The 14,548-nt window shown below is 33.8% G+C and overlaps 1 pseudogene; it reads left to right on the forward strand.

Moving 5' to 3' along the window:
- The first annotated feature begins 8,431 nt into the window (after positions 1–8,431).
- Positions 8,432–10,033, forward strand: LOC132033922 (actin-66-like; annotated as a pseudogene).
- The last annotated feature ends 4,515 nt before the right edge of the window (positions 10,034–14,548 follow it).

The following is a 14,548-nucleotide window of genomic DNA, read 5'->3' on the forward strand; positions in this document are numbered from 1 at the left end:
TCTCTGCTTATTCATATATTGTACTAGCCTTTATTCATCTTTTTGCCAACATTTTTGGTATCAGAGCCAGGTCCAGGCCCGATCCGATATGGGCCCCCAAAAAAGGGGAGTGGGGCAGAATGCCCCCGAACCGATGGGAGGTGAAAATGCCTCCAGTCCATGAATGTGCATGCTCCAGACCGGACAGAAGACCCGGATAAAAAGAATGTCTGGATCTGGGCATGAGGGGGTGTAACACTCCGTAAATTCGGGTTAGGTGTGAATATATAAAAATCTAGTGTTAAGATGATATTATATCTATACGAATCCATTCTTGATGAATTCGGGTGGAAGATGGTCGTTTTGAAGTCAAACCAACAGTTGGAGTTCTTAAGGGCTCTTAACTTCGCCTAAGTTTTGATAGGTCTGTCTTCTGGGCGATTTTCATGAAAATGTGTTGCGAATTTGAAAAAACTTCCTGATGAAAGTTGTAGATCTTTGAAATATCTTTTCAACGGTAGGTCGCCCAGCCCGATCAAAGCTATGTACAAAAAGTTATGTCCATTTTACTGAAGGGCACAAAAGCTGGAGAATTCGCCCAAAGTACGCCCAGAAAGTACGGGACGTCCTTTTGGATGTACTTCTTCCGTTCTTCACTGGTCTTGGCAGCCTAAGTACGGGCTATAAGTGCGGGACGTACTTCAAAGTACGGGACGTACTTGTAGGCCGTATTTTCTCCGTTTCTAGCAGAAAATTAGGTTTAAAATGGGCATGGTCTTCTTTTTTTTCCCATTTTTTTTTTCATCCTTCCAAATCCTAAGGACGAAAATCATCTCTCCAAGTCTTTAAATCAAAGGTAAGAACACCCTTAACATTACTAATCTATTCTAACATCAAACCCATGATTCTTGTGATCAAAACCTAGGTTTGCGGATAATTCTTCCTAAAGTGATTCAAGCTAGGGTTTGGGTGTTCTTCATTAGGAAAGTGAATTATTAAACTTTGTTTAACATATTAAGGTATGTCTCTTTTAAAAATCCTTTTTGACTATGAAGGTAATTTGTATGTCTCTCTTTTGAAAGTTGGTTTCGAATGTATATCTCTTTTTAAAGGTTCTTTATTGAATAAAAAGGTGAGCTTTTCATGACTTTAAACCCTAATTCATGTTTTGATTGTGGTTGGTGTGCGTGAGGGGACAAGCCCACACTAACCTTAATTGTATTATCCTCTATATACGTACATGAAATCATAGTCGTTTTCTTCTATAAGAGATGGTCATTAATGAGGGTTAATTATTGGCATGAATGTTTTAAAAAGTAACTATGACAAAGGAATCTTGTTGAAAGAAGTGGAAACGTTTTCAAGATTATCTATAAAAGTATGCATTTTTGTAATGGCACAATGAACCTTAATGTAGTTGTTGGTGTGATATACGTTGAGACAAATTGTGAATCGGCTTCTATGCTATGAACTTTATTGTTGTGTTTGGCCTAGCTACTCGGGAGGAAGGGTAGCCACTATGGATCCTAGTGTGGTAATTTCCTAGCCATTCGGGAGGAAGAGTGGCCACTACCGGGTTCGCTACCCGGGGTGTGATTCATGCCTAGCTATTCGGGAGGAAGGATAGCCACCGCTGGGTTCGCTACCCGGGGTGTGATTTATGCCTAGCTATTCGAGAGGAAGGATAGCCACCGCGTACTACATAGTACGGTGTGATTTATGCCTAGCTATTCGGGAGGAAGGATAGCCACCGAGAATTATATGTTCCGGTGTGGTGCGCTATGCGCGATATGATTGATTCTTGGGCCTGTATTGGCATGTGTGATATTCTTATCCTCTCATGGAACTGTTGTTGACAATCATGATCAATTTGAAAGGCATAATTGAAAGTTGTAACTTGACAAAAGGCTTTATAATCGGTTTTGATAATTCTAATTGAGATACACAAGTCAATACCTCGTTTTATAGTGATTAATGGCTTTGTAAACCTTTAACAAATGATATTAAGAATCATAAAGTGGAATATTGTTTTTATACTATCCTTTCGAATCGATTTCTTTATGTATTATTATATTTTATTTTTATAATACTTGTTGTCCCCGAGGCACTCACTGAGTACGAAAGTACTCAGGCATACCATTATTGTTTTTGATGATATGTTAGGTAACGGAGAAGAGCAGGTTCGTGATACTCTCGGCGCTTAGGAGAACTTGCTGCTGCTGTTGATTTGGTGAGCCCACAACCTTGTTCGTGGGACACTTCCTGTTTCATGTATTATTCTAGATTTTCGGTCAACGTCCGAAGTTAGATGATGGTTGTGTCTCTTAGAAGCTCCATAGATAGTTATCAGAATTGTGGGTAGATTGTCAAAGTCTCGTACGACTTAAATGGGTGTTTGCCACGTTTATGACTATTTACTTATATTAGACTTCCGCTGATCTTATTTCACAATTGTGATCCTGATATATGCAGTTACTTATAACTTTGTTTAATTTAATAAGGAAAGACTATTAAACAGGAACTTGATGTTACATTTATTTTATAAACTATTAGAGGCGAATATTGAACCTGGCGGGTTCAAGTATTATTATTGTGTTGTTTAGGTTCTTCCGATGTTATTTATGACGTCGGATGCCGGTCACGTCTAGGATAGGTTTTGGGGCGTGACAGGGGGTGAAGAGAAATGTACCACATCAGTGAGGGATGAGATCCCTAGCCTCCTTATAAGGCTTGGGCAATTCTTCTCCCTTTGAGTTAGCTTTTGGGGTGTGAGTTAGGCCCAATGCCTAATTTGACAATTTATTTATCTTTTTATGAAATTTACCAAATGAAAAAGTCAGTTAAGATAAAACCAAGGAGCATATTGGCACGGCTTCAAAACGGGAGAAAAGCCAAAGCGGAAGGAAAAAATAAAGAATTGGTCTAAGAGCAATAATGATTTGATTTGAAACTTCAGTTTTATTTGCATATACAGTTACACTCTCAATAGCATTGTATTAGTAGGCATTTGGACATGCAATTTAAAACCATGAGATGAAATCAGCGTTTGGACATACATTTCATCTCATGGTTTCAAACCATGGTTTGAAATCCCAAATCATCCAAAGGCATGATTTGGGGTTTCAAAATTTTTAAATATAAAATTTGACCCATAAGTTTATATTTTGTGGAAAAAAAAAGACTCATAAGTTGGTAGATATTTTTAACAATTACTCCCACCAGCCATTTACCAACATTTATTTATGTCTACCATGTGGGAAGATTATATTAAAGAGTAGTTACATTAATATTCATGTTAAATTTTCTTTTTTATTGAACTAAAGTTTGATCAATTGATATTGTATTTTTTAGAAAGGCCTTCGAGTAGCGTATTAATTTTGTTATGAACTATGACTTGCTCATTTGGTAAGATTGTATAAGAATTAAGAATATTTTTATAGTTTTCACAACTTGTGGGGTTTTTATGTCTATAAGAAAAAATACAACTTAAGAAATTCAAATTGCATGTCCAAACATGGTTTCAAATCATGTCCAAATGGCTAGTCTCCATAAAGGTAAGCTTCAATTATGTTTAATCATATTGAATTTAACTTGTACTTATGTGCTTTAGTATTGATTGTTATTCTTTGCTAAATTTTGGTTTTTGAGTAGTCTTGATTTTAGATTCAGTCTGACACTTGGTTATGATAGATTTCATGTGGTTCTTCTGATCCAAATGTTGTTGAACAAGTTTTGGTCGGAAGAAATTATGTTGATCATGAAATTAGTTTAGAAAAAGAATGTCCCATTGCTTATCTGATGAGACCTTTCCACCAATATGTACCAATTTAATAATTTGGTTCACATTATCCACATAAACGTCAAATTGTCATTAAGAAATTTGTGTACTGACCTGCATGCAGTGGGAAAGCGAACGCAGGATTTTTTTGTAAGCGGTGTCGACATTTAAAGAAGTGGATAAATGAACAAATCACTATAATAATATCGTATTAAGAAAATAAAAACACAATTCAAATTATATGAATAAATTATATTCGAGTACTTATATGAATAAATTATATTCGAGTACTCCCTCTGTTTCTTTTTTACTAGTTCAATATTTTAAAAATACTTTCTTCATTTTAATTGTTCATTTGCTAAAATCAAGTGAGATTTCTTTTTTCAATTTTAAACCCTTATCATGTTACTATTTCTCCAAATTTATTAGGATACTAGTAGTCAAAATCAGATTTTCAAATCCAAATTAATATGTCCAACTTAGTAAAATAAGTACTTAATAAATGATTTTTCAAAAGGAGTACAAATTCTATATTGGACTAGTAAAAAGAAACAGAGAGAATTTGTTAATACAACTCAACAATTTTAAATGTAATAAGAATAGTCTAATTAAAAATGTTAGTAATACTTTTTCTTTTTATATAAGGCATCAACTCAAAAACTCATAACTAATTTTATTACTAAGAAAGAAGATGAAAGGATAAAATAGCAAAAAGGTTAAAATTGAAACATCAACATGTAATATGCCTAATCCCCAAACATTACAAATTGAATGAAAACTATTGCTTCAGTCCATTGTGGAACAGAAAAATATTTAAACAAAAGATGAAAAAAACATGCAATCAACAGGGTCCCTGACCACGTTCTACTTAAGTCTTATCTATGCGCTAAACCAGCCGAGCTAGAAACACTCATTGCTTGGGAGTGTCAGCTTATATTATTTGTATCATTATTTTAATTTTTCATACTAATTAAATATGCATATTTAATAATTTTTTTCCATCCGACACCCCTGGAGCCTATGTGCGTCCGCCCCTGGGGGAGCTATATATGTTATACCCCATTTTAACCAGGGCCAAAATGGTTTACAACATTTCGGTAATTCCGGAGTTAATTAAAGTTAAGATGTCGCCACCTAATTATTTATGGTGAATTAGGACACCTAAAATTAATGAAGTAATTGTCTAAAGTTACTCTGTTTTAAAGTCTACAAAACTTAAAGATTCTAGGTAAGGGTTCAATTAATCTAAAGGTAAGGTATTAAGTATCCTTTAAGATCCATTAAAAACGGTTAACCGGCCGGACTTAGAGTCAATTTAAAAGGCTAAGGTTTCGATAAATTAGTGCTCCGTAAAAAAAAAAAAAAAAAAAGTTAGCACGTAAAGACATACATACCAGTTAAGAACTTGATTTACGAAGTACACTTAAAAGTATTTGATAAGTTTGGTAAAGTCTCCATTTTGTATTTAAAGGCAAAGGTCCAAAAGTGATCTGAAAATGACTAAACCCATTTGCTAAATGTACTGAACTTTTTGAAATATTTGTATCTGAAAATTCGGATTTAAAGTGTGGTCTCTAGAGTTTGCTAAAATCGGTTAAAATCTTGGACTTAAAGGTATCGTATTAACTGTATGACAATTCTAAGTCCTATTAGTGGTAACCAAAATTGAAGATGTTAGCCATATTAACAATCAAATGAAGTAAACAGTAATAACATGACGAAACAATAGCCATGATTGAGTTCCGTAGAAGAATAAAAATCCTTCATAACTTGCTGTCCGAATAATGCAAGACCAGGAAGAATAACGATGAGTGGACTCGGTGTGATAGCGGCGTCGTTGAGTCTCAAAGTGAGACTCTTCGGCTCCAGCGTTCATGCAAAAAACAGAAAAGAGACAAAATAATTAGAGGAGAAATCTGATTTGGGGTAACATAGGAAGATGGAAACTAAAAATCACATGGTATTTGGTTTTTCAACTTCAATGCACAAGAAGTCACGATATTTATATAGCACAGGGATAAAAGCACGTTATCAGATAAAGTAATTGGAAAATCCAAGTCGATTCCTTAAATGTTTACACTATATCAAAACAAACACATTTTTTCTTTTGGACAATCTTGGAAGCAATTTTGTTGCTAAAAGAGAAGATTTCACCTACATATGACATATATCTCATGAAAATGGGTAAAATAAAATGTAAACAAAAAAATACTGTGAACAGAGCACAGTGCACTACTGCTATGTGAATAACAAATAACTTCCTTAATGCATGAAAACTGAACAGAGTACATTTTAATCTTCTTATAACTTGACTTAGCCTATTTAACATAAAGAGATACATAGCAACGACCTCAGTTGAACATTTCAGCGCGTATGAACGTTATCTAACTAGGATAGAATGCTATCAAATAAACTTCGCTATACGAAACTACAAAAGCGGTGACATTAACATAATTCTTTACTATAGGATTTCTACAAATAGATTCATTTACAACTGAAAACAGAGCCTAACACACGGTTTTTTTCTACACAAATGCAGTGTTTTAAACGAAAGGGAAAGTCAGAAGAGAAAGGATTTACCTATTGTGGGTGCCGTGAAATAGGGGCCTCGAATCTACTCTCTCGTTATGAACAAATTCGAAACTCGACACAAATGAGTTCCAAAATCTCTATTGCCGCTAAAGTCCGCCGAAACAGAATGGAAATTTAAACAAATCTAAGATTTAGAGTAGTAGTGGAAAGATGAAAATGTTGAGTGTGGTAAAGTTTCTAGGTGGTTCAAAAACGTCCCCCTCGGCTGAGGATTTAAGGTGGTATTTATAGGTGGAAGAAGAGTGCTAGTGTTAGTGATTTAGGCGGGACTTGAAGCTAAGGTTTTGAATTTCAAAACGTCCATTGAAAACGGTCCAAAATGTGGCAGAAAGAGTCGTTTTCGAGTGTAGCAGAGGGGTAACACAGGTTGACGTTGAACCTCTGCTCTTTTACTCTCTCTGTATCGAAAAATTAGATTTCAAATATTTGTTGGCCTCTTGTGTTAGCCTTTTCGAGACTTGCACGAAAATGGGAAGGTCAAACCTCTACCATGGCTGTGGAAGCTTGGACTTTTGTGGAGAATTGGAAAAAAATATACAGGCGTGTGTAGCTGCTGTTTTTGTTAGAAACTAGGTTACAAAACAAGTTGAAGCACTTATGGGTTGGGTCGTTTTTTTAATGGGCTGGCAGATACACGAATTGGGGTTCTTTATTAGATAGAATAGGGCTACGTTTTGGTTAGGCTTGGTTGTTTGGGCCATTTGTTTGGGCTGAACTTTTAGGCTTTTTCCCTATTCTCCTAATTCATTCCATGTGCTTCTTTATATTATAAAGTACTAGGATAATAAATTTAATAACTAGAGTAAATAGGATATAATTTTGGTATTATAATCTGACTAGTAATAGTAATAAAACGTTGTCTGAGTTTAATTTTTTTTTTTTTTTATTAGCAAGTGTTAAATTAGTAATAATGTGAGATCAATAGTAAAAATAATTATAGATGCAATAATAAAATAGTAAAAGTAGCAATAGTGAATTATAATAAGTATTTAGTTTATTAATAAACTTAGAAGCTCGAGGAGGTGGACTGGAAGAGGGAGGGTCAAAATTGAGTGTCAACAATATATACGGTGAAGGAGGTTCAATAGAATCTCCTCGCCGGAACATTCTAGTGCGTATGTAGGTAATTTTTTTTCACATATATGTAACTTGTTGAATCTCCTTTATCTAAAGAAAACTTAAAGTGCATTGATTTTTAAATTTTCATGTTAGAAATTCTGGCTTCGTCACTGCTTCCAAGTGATTATAAAAGGGAATGTCAAAGTTTGATGGGATTATTGATTGCTAGCAAATCTATTTATTAGATATTAGGATTTAGGGGGATGCCATCGAGCTAAAAGGATTTACAAGATAAATTTTTCTCTGTAACTCTATGAAGCCAGTTTCTTTTTGGTTCTTGATTAAGCTTTGCTCGTGTCAACCGGTTCACATATGTTACATATTATCATAAAGTAACCTTTCTCAAAGGAAAGATGAAGACCTTAAAGTTTTGTGCTTTGATGTGTTTAAAAAGAAAATCATAACCATGCAACAAATTAGTGATAGATTTCAATCAAAACTGAAACTTTACAAAATGACATCAATAGAATTTTCCTATTCTTTGAGGTTCCTACAGCACCTATTAAAGAAAAATGATCTCTAACTAATTATTTTAGACTCATTTTTTGAATGCTGTCTCAAAGAATGGAAAATCCATGTTTTGGGCTTTGAATATGAGTGAGATATCTTCAAATTGCTTGAATGAACTCCCACTGCACCAATTGACCTTTACTATTATACTCCTTCCTTTTTGAGGGTTTTTGCATGAATTCCCAACTTGTTTTCACTATCTTGTTTCTGTTGTTCTTGTTGTTTTCTCTGCACTTAATGAGAAAGGGGAGGTTCATGTGCTAATTAATAGTGCCGGTGACTTCTGGTGGGAGTATGAAAATCTATCTCAGCTTGAGCTTGACGGGAGTTGAAAAAGAGAATCAGAAATTTCTCGCACACTGAGCTGATCTTGTGACCAATTTTCACTTCGACTCCGTATTTCTGCCAGTGATGTCTCACCTAAATTATAATTTGCAAAATAAATATTTGATGTCCTTACAAATGGCTGATTGGATGGATATTCAAACACTTGTTAATGACAACAGAACTGGAATGAGCAAGGTTAGTTAGAAAACACTGGTTGCAATTTCAGCTCCATGCGTGGTGTTAACTACACTTCTCCCCAAGTAACCTACTAATGAATAATGACTGCTGGTTTGTTTCTCTAGGATGATTTTCCGGGGATGATTTTCCCAGGGCTGTGTTCCCAAGTATAGTTGGTCGTCCTCATCATACTGGCGTCATGGTTGGAATGAGAAATAAAGATCTCTATGTCGGTAATGAAGCTCAGTCAATAAGAGGTATTTTGACTCTGAGATATCCCATTGAACATGGCATAGTAAGAAACTGGGATGATATGGAGAAAATGTGGCATCACACATTTTACAATGAACTCTGTGTTGCTCCCGAGGAGCACCCCGATCTTCTGACTGAAGCGCCACTTAACCCCAAAGCAAACAGAGAGAAAATGACCGAAATCATGTTTGAAAAATTCAGTGTTCCAGCCTTGTATGTTGCAATCCAGGCTGTTCTCTCTCTGTTTGGTAACGGTCGCATAACTGGTAAGCAGAAGAAATACTGGTTCTCTACTGTTATAGTCAGTCACTAATTTGTTTGTTATTTTTCAACCAGGCATTGTGGTTAATTCTGGTGATGGCATGAGCCACACTGTCCCCTTCTATGAGGGACATGCACTTCCCCATGCTATCTCGCGGTTACATCTTGCTGGTAGTGATATTACATATTATCTCTCGAAGTTAATCTGCGAGGGTCGTTATATAATTACCTGTACGATGAGAGGAAATTGGATTTGTCATATGAAGGAGACGATTGCTTATGTTGCACTGGATTTTCAACGGGAGATTGAGAAGCCAAAAAATAGATCTTCAGTTGAGAAGGGCTTTGAGCTTCCTGATGGACAAGTCACTAATATTGGTGCTGAGAGGTTCCGTTGTCCTGAAGTCCTTTTCCAGCCATCATTGGTTGAAAAGGGACCGACAGGAATTCATAAAAAAGCCTACAACTCAATCATGAGATGCGATGTTGATATTAGGAAAGATTTATTTGCAAACATTGTGCTTAGTGGTGGCTCAACTATGTTTCCTGGCATAGCAGAGCCTATGAGCAAGGAAATCACTGCTCTTGCTCCAAGCGACACGAAGATCGAGGTGGCTGCACCACCTGAGAGGAAGTACAACACCTGGATAGGAGGATCAATTCTCGCTTCCCTCAGTACTTTCCAAAAAGTTAGTTTCTTTTTGCCCATCAGTAATTCAATTAACTACATCTCATTCCCAAATAAATTAATTGTTCTAATTGTGAATGTAATCTTGATAACTTCTTTAAGCTCAAGGGATCAGCACTAACTTGTTGTACTTGGTGTGCAGATGTGGATAGCAAAGGCCAAGTATGATGAATATGGTCCTGCAGTGGTTCACAGGATGTGCATCTAAGAGTGGTTTGATAACTTAAATACTCCCTAGTTAAATTCCAGCAAATGAATGCTATTTCAATCAGAGATATGTTTCTTTTTTTTGATGTGTTATCCAATCTTGTGAGCAGTATGATATTTTACTTTTTAGCTGCTCTGTATCAACATGCTGGTTTAATTTTGCTCGCGTTTAATCTTTTATTTCAAGTGATTTGGCCAGTAAATCATGGAAATGGTAGCTGCCACTAAGTCCGTTCAGCTGTTCTGTCGCTTTTCAGGTTATGCACGGTTGGTTATATTTTTTCCATTAGCAGAGCTCTGTGAGTTGTGTCAATGTAGATGCTTGGCTTTACTGAATATTTACAAGAATTATTTCGTTTCAGGTTTTGGTACCAGAAGGGAAATCTTCATTTTTATTTTTCTATTCTACTTGATTGCGTTTGCATTTTGATTTAGCTTTCAAGATGTTATAAAAGGCTTGCCTTAATTGATTCAATTTGCAAAAGTAGATACTTTATCATGGTACCTTTCCATTGCTAATAATTTAACAAAACTATTGTACTCCCTCTATCCCAATTTAAGTGTCTTACTTTCCTTTTTGATATGTCAAAAAAGAATACCTCATTCTATATTTAGTAAGTTGACAATTCAAACATCCTACATGACAAATCTAAAGCCGCAAGATTCAAATGACAGTTTAGTACATTTACAAACATCTTTAATTTAGGACTATAAGATTAAGTCTCTTTTTATTTCTTAAACTTTGTACCAAGTCAAACTAAGATTGAAACGGAGGAAGTAGCTTTTATGAAAGGATGCCATTTATGGTTTGAAAATTCTATAGGCCAAAGCATTTGTATTCCATCTTGGCTAGAAAGTGACTGTCGATTGCGATCCCCTTTTTGTTAGAGCAAAGCAACACAATGGAGTATTAACTGAAAAGTTACTGTTTAAATAGTTAACAAAATGTGCAAGACCTTGGCTGGTGCAGGTTATCTCTCCTGTGTGAATTGCATAGAAGCTGGTTTACCCTGTGAGCACCCGAAAAATAGTGGCTACGAGTTCCCTTATCATCAGAAAATGGGCAAGCTCTTTCCAATTTTCTTCAAGAATCATGTGGCGAATTGTCCAACTGCATAAGGGATATTATTCAACAAAGTGTCCACTTGTTTCTATTGATACCAGGGAGGACTCAGTTAGAGTCTGACCTAGAGATTGTGTTGACAGGCGAATTCAGGATTTGAAGATTATGCACGGAGAGGGAGGCCCTTGAAACCAAATAAGACTAGAAAGAACATGGGAGTGCTTTTGTCTCTTCGTCGCTCGACTTCAGAATTCTACCATACCCCGTTCGATTTAGTGGATTTGAAATCTATTATTTGTATTTATTTATCGAAATTTTTGTCATTACGCATGGTCTGAGCCAAAGTTACTATGGATGAACCCATAACTTATGCACTAGATCTGCCTCCGTGTCTTCGACTTCTGGGTGATTAAGAACCATTTTAAGTGCAAAACAAATTTTAAATCGTCTTATTCTAGTATTCGATTTTGTTATTAACAAGCTTAGAACAACATGAGATGTCACAAGATTAACATGGAATACATATGTTAACAAGTATTAAAAGATTTTCATTTTTGTAAAGTTTATCTGGATATCTTGTGCAAATCACATGTTGGTGAACAACAGTAAGTGATAAAAATATGAGAAAACCAAACACAAATATATTTAAGTGCAAGTTGTATATAACGTAGAGTCAAGTTGAAAGGCCCTAGGCGAGCTTCAAAGTAGATTGCTACTATCTTGTAAATGCGAAATATAAGTGGGTAATCCAATACAATAATCATAAATTGAGTAGAATAATTAAAATCTTTTTGAAGAACATTGTGTTAGTGAAACTAATAATTACATATTTATTACAATAACCAAACATTAGTAATATGATTATTAAAATAATTTACTTCCACTAATTAAATCAGTTAAATAATTTAAAGTTTCCAAAACATGCCTAAGACTAGCACACTAAAAAAAGTCATACTAGTAGTGATGTTTGGACATTTCTTCTTTGGATTAGTACGCCTTAGATATAATTTGCTTTGCAATATGTCGTTTAACGCTTCTAAATTTGAGAAAATTAAACATCATTTTTTAAAGCCTAGCAGTGTGAATATACCATGTTTAAACTAGCAATGAAGGTATAACTATTATAGAAGAGTGGGTTTGGGCATGAGATTGTCGTCAACCCACTCTTCTATAATAGAGTTATAAAAAATAAAAATAAAAATAAAGGTGGGGTCCACGTGAAGAAGTAGGAGACAATTGCAAAAAAAAAAAAAAAGACATTTAAATAATGATAATAAGTTCAGAAAATGGTAAAGGTACGCTTAGAGAAAATTTAAAGAAAAGAAATTCAGGAAAAAAGAAATAACGATTTAAATTGAACACAAAAATCGCTAAAGAAATCATAAAACCAAAAGATTTAAAACTTATACCTTTGGGTAAGGATAAAAATGCACTAATTTTAGACACATACGTCTCACACAAATAATGAGGAATAACATCAAGAAGACGAAATATAAACGGTCAAGAAACGTATACACATATTTTGGTCTATACTTAAAAATTTATAAAAATTTAAGACTACAACAGATGCTAACACATGAAAGCGCTTTTCAGTGTTGTTGAGTAGAAAGAGATGATGGTATGAAACTCGGTAGGAGAAGGTGTATTTCAAATCTTTCATTTGGAGCATCAAAACGGGAAAGTCATATATGGGAGAAGTGGACTAAGTAAAATAATTTATTGATATTTTCAATTAATTGAATTATAATATTTTCTATAATAAAAATTCCATAATTATATTACTAAAAGGTACTCTCTCTGTCCTAATTTATGTGACATAGTTTGACTAGGCACGAAGTTTAAAAAAGAAAGGAAAGATCTTTGAAACTTGTGGTCTAAAACTAGTCATAGATATCTGTGTGAATTTAAATCATTTCATTAAAGGTAAAAGGGGAAGTTTCAAGTTAAATGATTTCTAAATATAAAAATATATCATTCTTTTTTTAGACAGACTAAAAAGAAAAGTGTGGTACTATTTTTTGTGTTGGGCCCGTGCTAGCACGGGCTTTCATCATCTAGTAACAATAGAAAGAAGTAATTCTTTAAGACGAAATGTTGAGTAGATTGTTTGAATGATTTGGAGGAGTTAATTTCCTGGATGGTCACTCAAGTTCAAGAAATTCCCTATAAAAATCACTTTTGTTTCATAGGACAATAAAATCACTTAAGTATCTCTATTTTCCTCAAAAAGTCCTAGTAGGCGTTTGGACATGCAATTTCATCTCATGATGTCATCTCATGAGATGAAATCCCAAATCATCCAAAAAGGCATGATTTGGGATTTCAAATCGTGATTTCAAAATTTTTAAATGTGAAACTTGACCCATAAGTTTATATTTTATAAAAAAAGACCATAAGTTGGTAGATATTTTTAATAATTACTTCCACCAACCATTTACCAACCTCATTAACTTCTAGCAACCGTTATTTATGTTCGTACCATGTGAGAAGATTATATTAAAAAGTAGTTACATTACTATTCATGTTAAATTTTCTTGTTTATTGAACTAGAGTTTGATCAATTGATAATGTATTTTTTAGAAAGGCCTTCTAGTAGCGTATTAATTTTGTTATGAACTATGACTTGCTAATTTGGTAAGATTGTATAAGAATTGAGAAAATTTTGATAATTTTTACAACTTATGGGGTTTTTATGTCTATAGGAAAAAATACAACTTAAGAAATCCAAATTACATGTCAAAACATGATTTCATCTCATGGTTTTATCTCATAGTTTCAAATCACAATTTCAAATCATGTCCAAACGGCTGCTAGCTAAACACCTCAAAAGCCTTCTTCTCTCTTAGTTGGCATGCCATTTAGAGACCCATATTTTTTAATAATAGACATATTTAACTCATCAAATCCATTTAATCAAATTCATAATTTAAATCCAATCAAATATGACCCTGTTAAAAGAGCCAAAGGAACAAACTTGCATGTAATCTAAATGAATTAAATTAAAAGACGAATTTTTAAATCTATAGATAAGTTTTAAAAATTAAAATAAAATATAATTTTTTTGAATTTGTGTTACTTTAGGGATTTAGTTTAATATATTGCTAGATATTAGCATGACAAGTTAGAATATCTATATCTTAACATGAAACAAATTTAGAATATATTATATTTCATATAAGGGCTAATAATATATTATTTCAAGATAAAAAAAAAATAAGAGTAATAATATAACATTTTAAAATAAGTATTATAGTCATGAAAATTCTATATCTTTTGCATGAGAAATAAAACGACCTTGATGGTATGGAAATGGAAGTACAAAAAATTACACACTACATATTTAAGGATAAATAACTAAAAATGCAATGGAAAAATTTACACTAACTTTATTTTTTTTAATATATGATTCACTTAGATTTTTTAAAGATAAACCGATACGAATGTACTGGTATATGTGTAATTCTATTTTAATGCGGAAATAATATATTGTTTAATGTGGAAAGATTAAATTACTTGAATTTAATTTAAAATATATTCAATCGAGACTAAAATAAAATCTTAGATTTGAAAAAAGTGGCTTAATAGAAAAGTATAG

Source organism: Lycium ferocissimum, chromosome 10 (genome assembly GCF_029784015.1).
Source record: "Lycium ferocissimum isolate CSIRO_LF1 chromosome 10, AGI_CSIRO_Lferr_CH_V1, whole genome shotgun sequence".
NCBI classification, from domain to species: Eukaryota; Viridiplantae; Streptophyta; class Magnoliopsida; order Solanales; family Solanaceae; genus Lycium; species Lycium ferocissimum.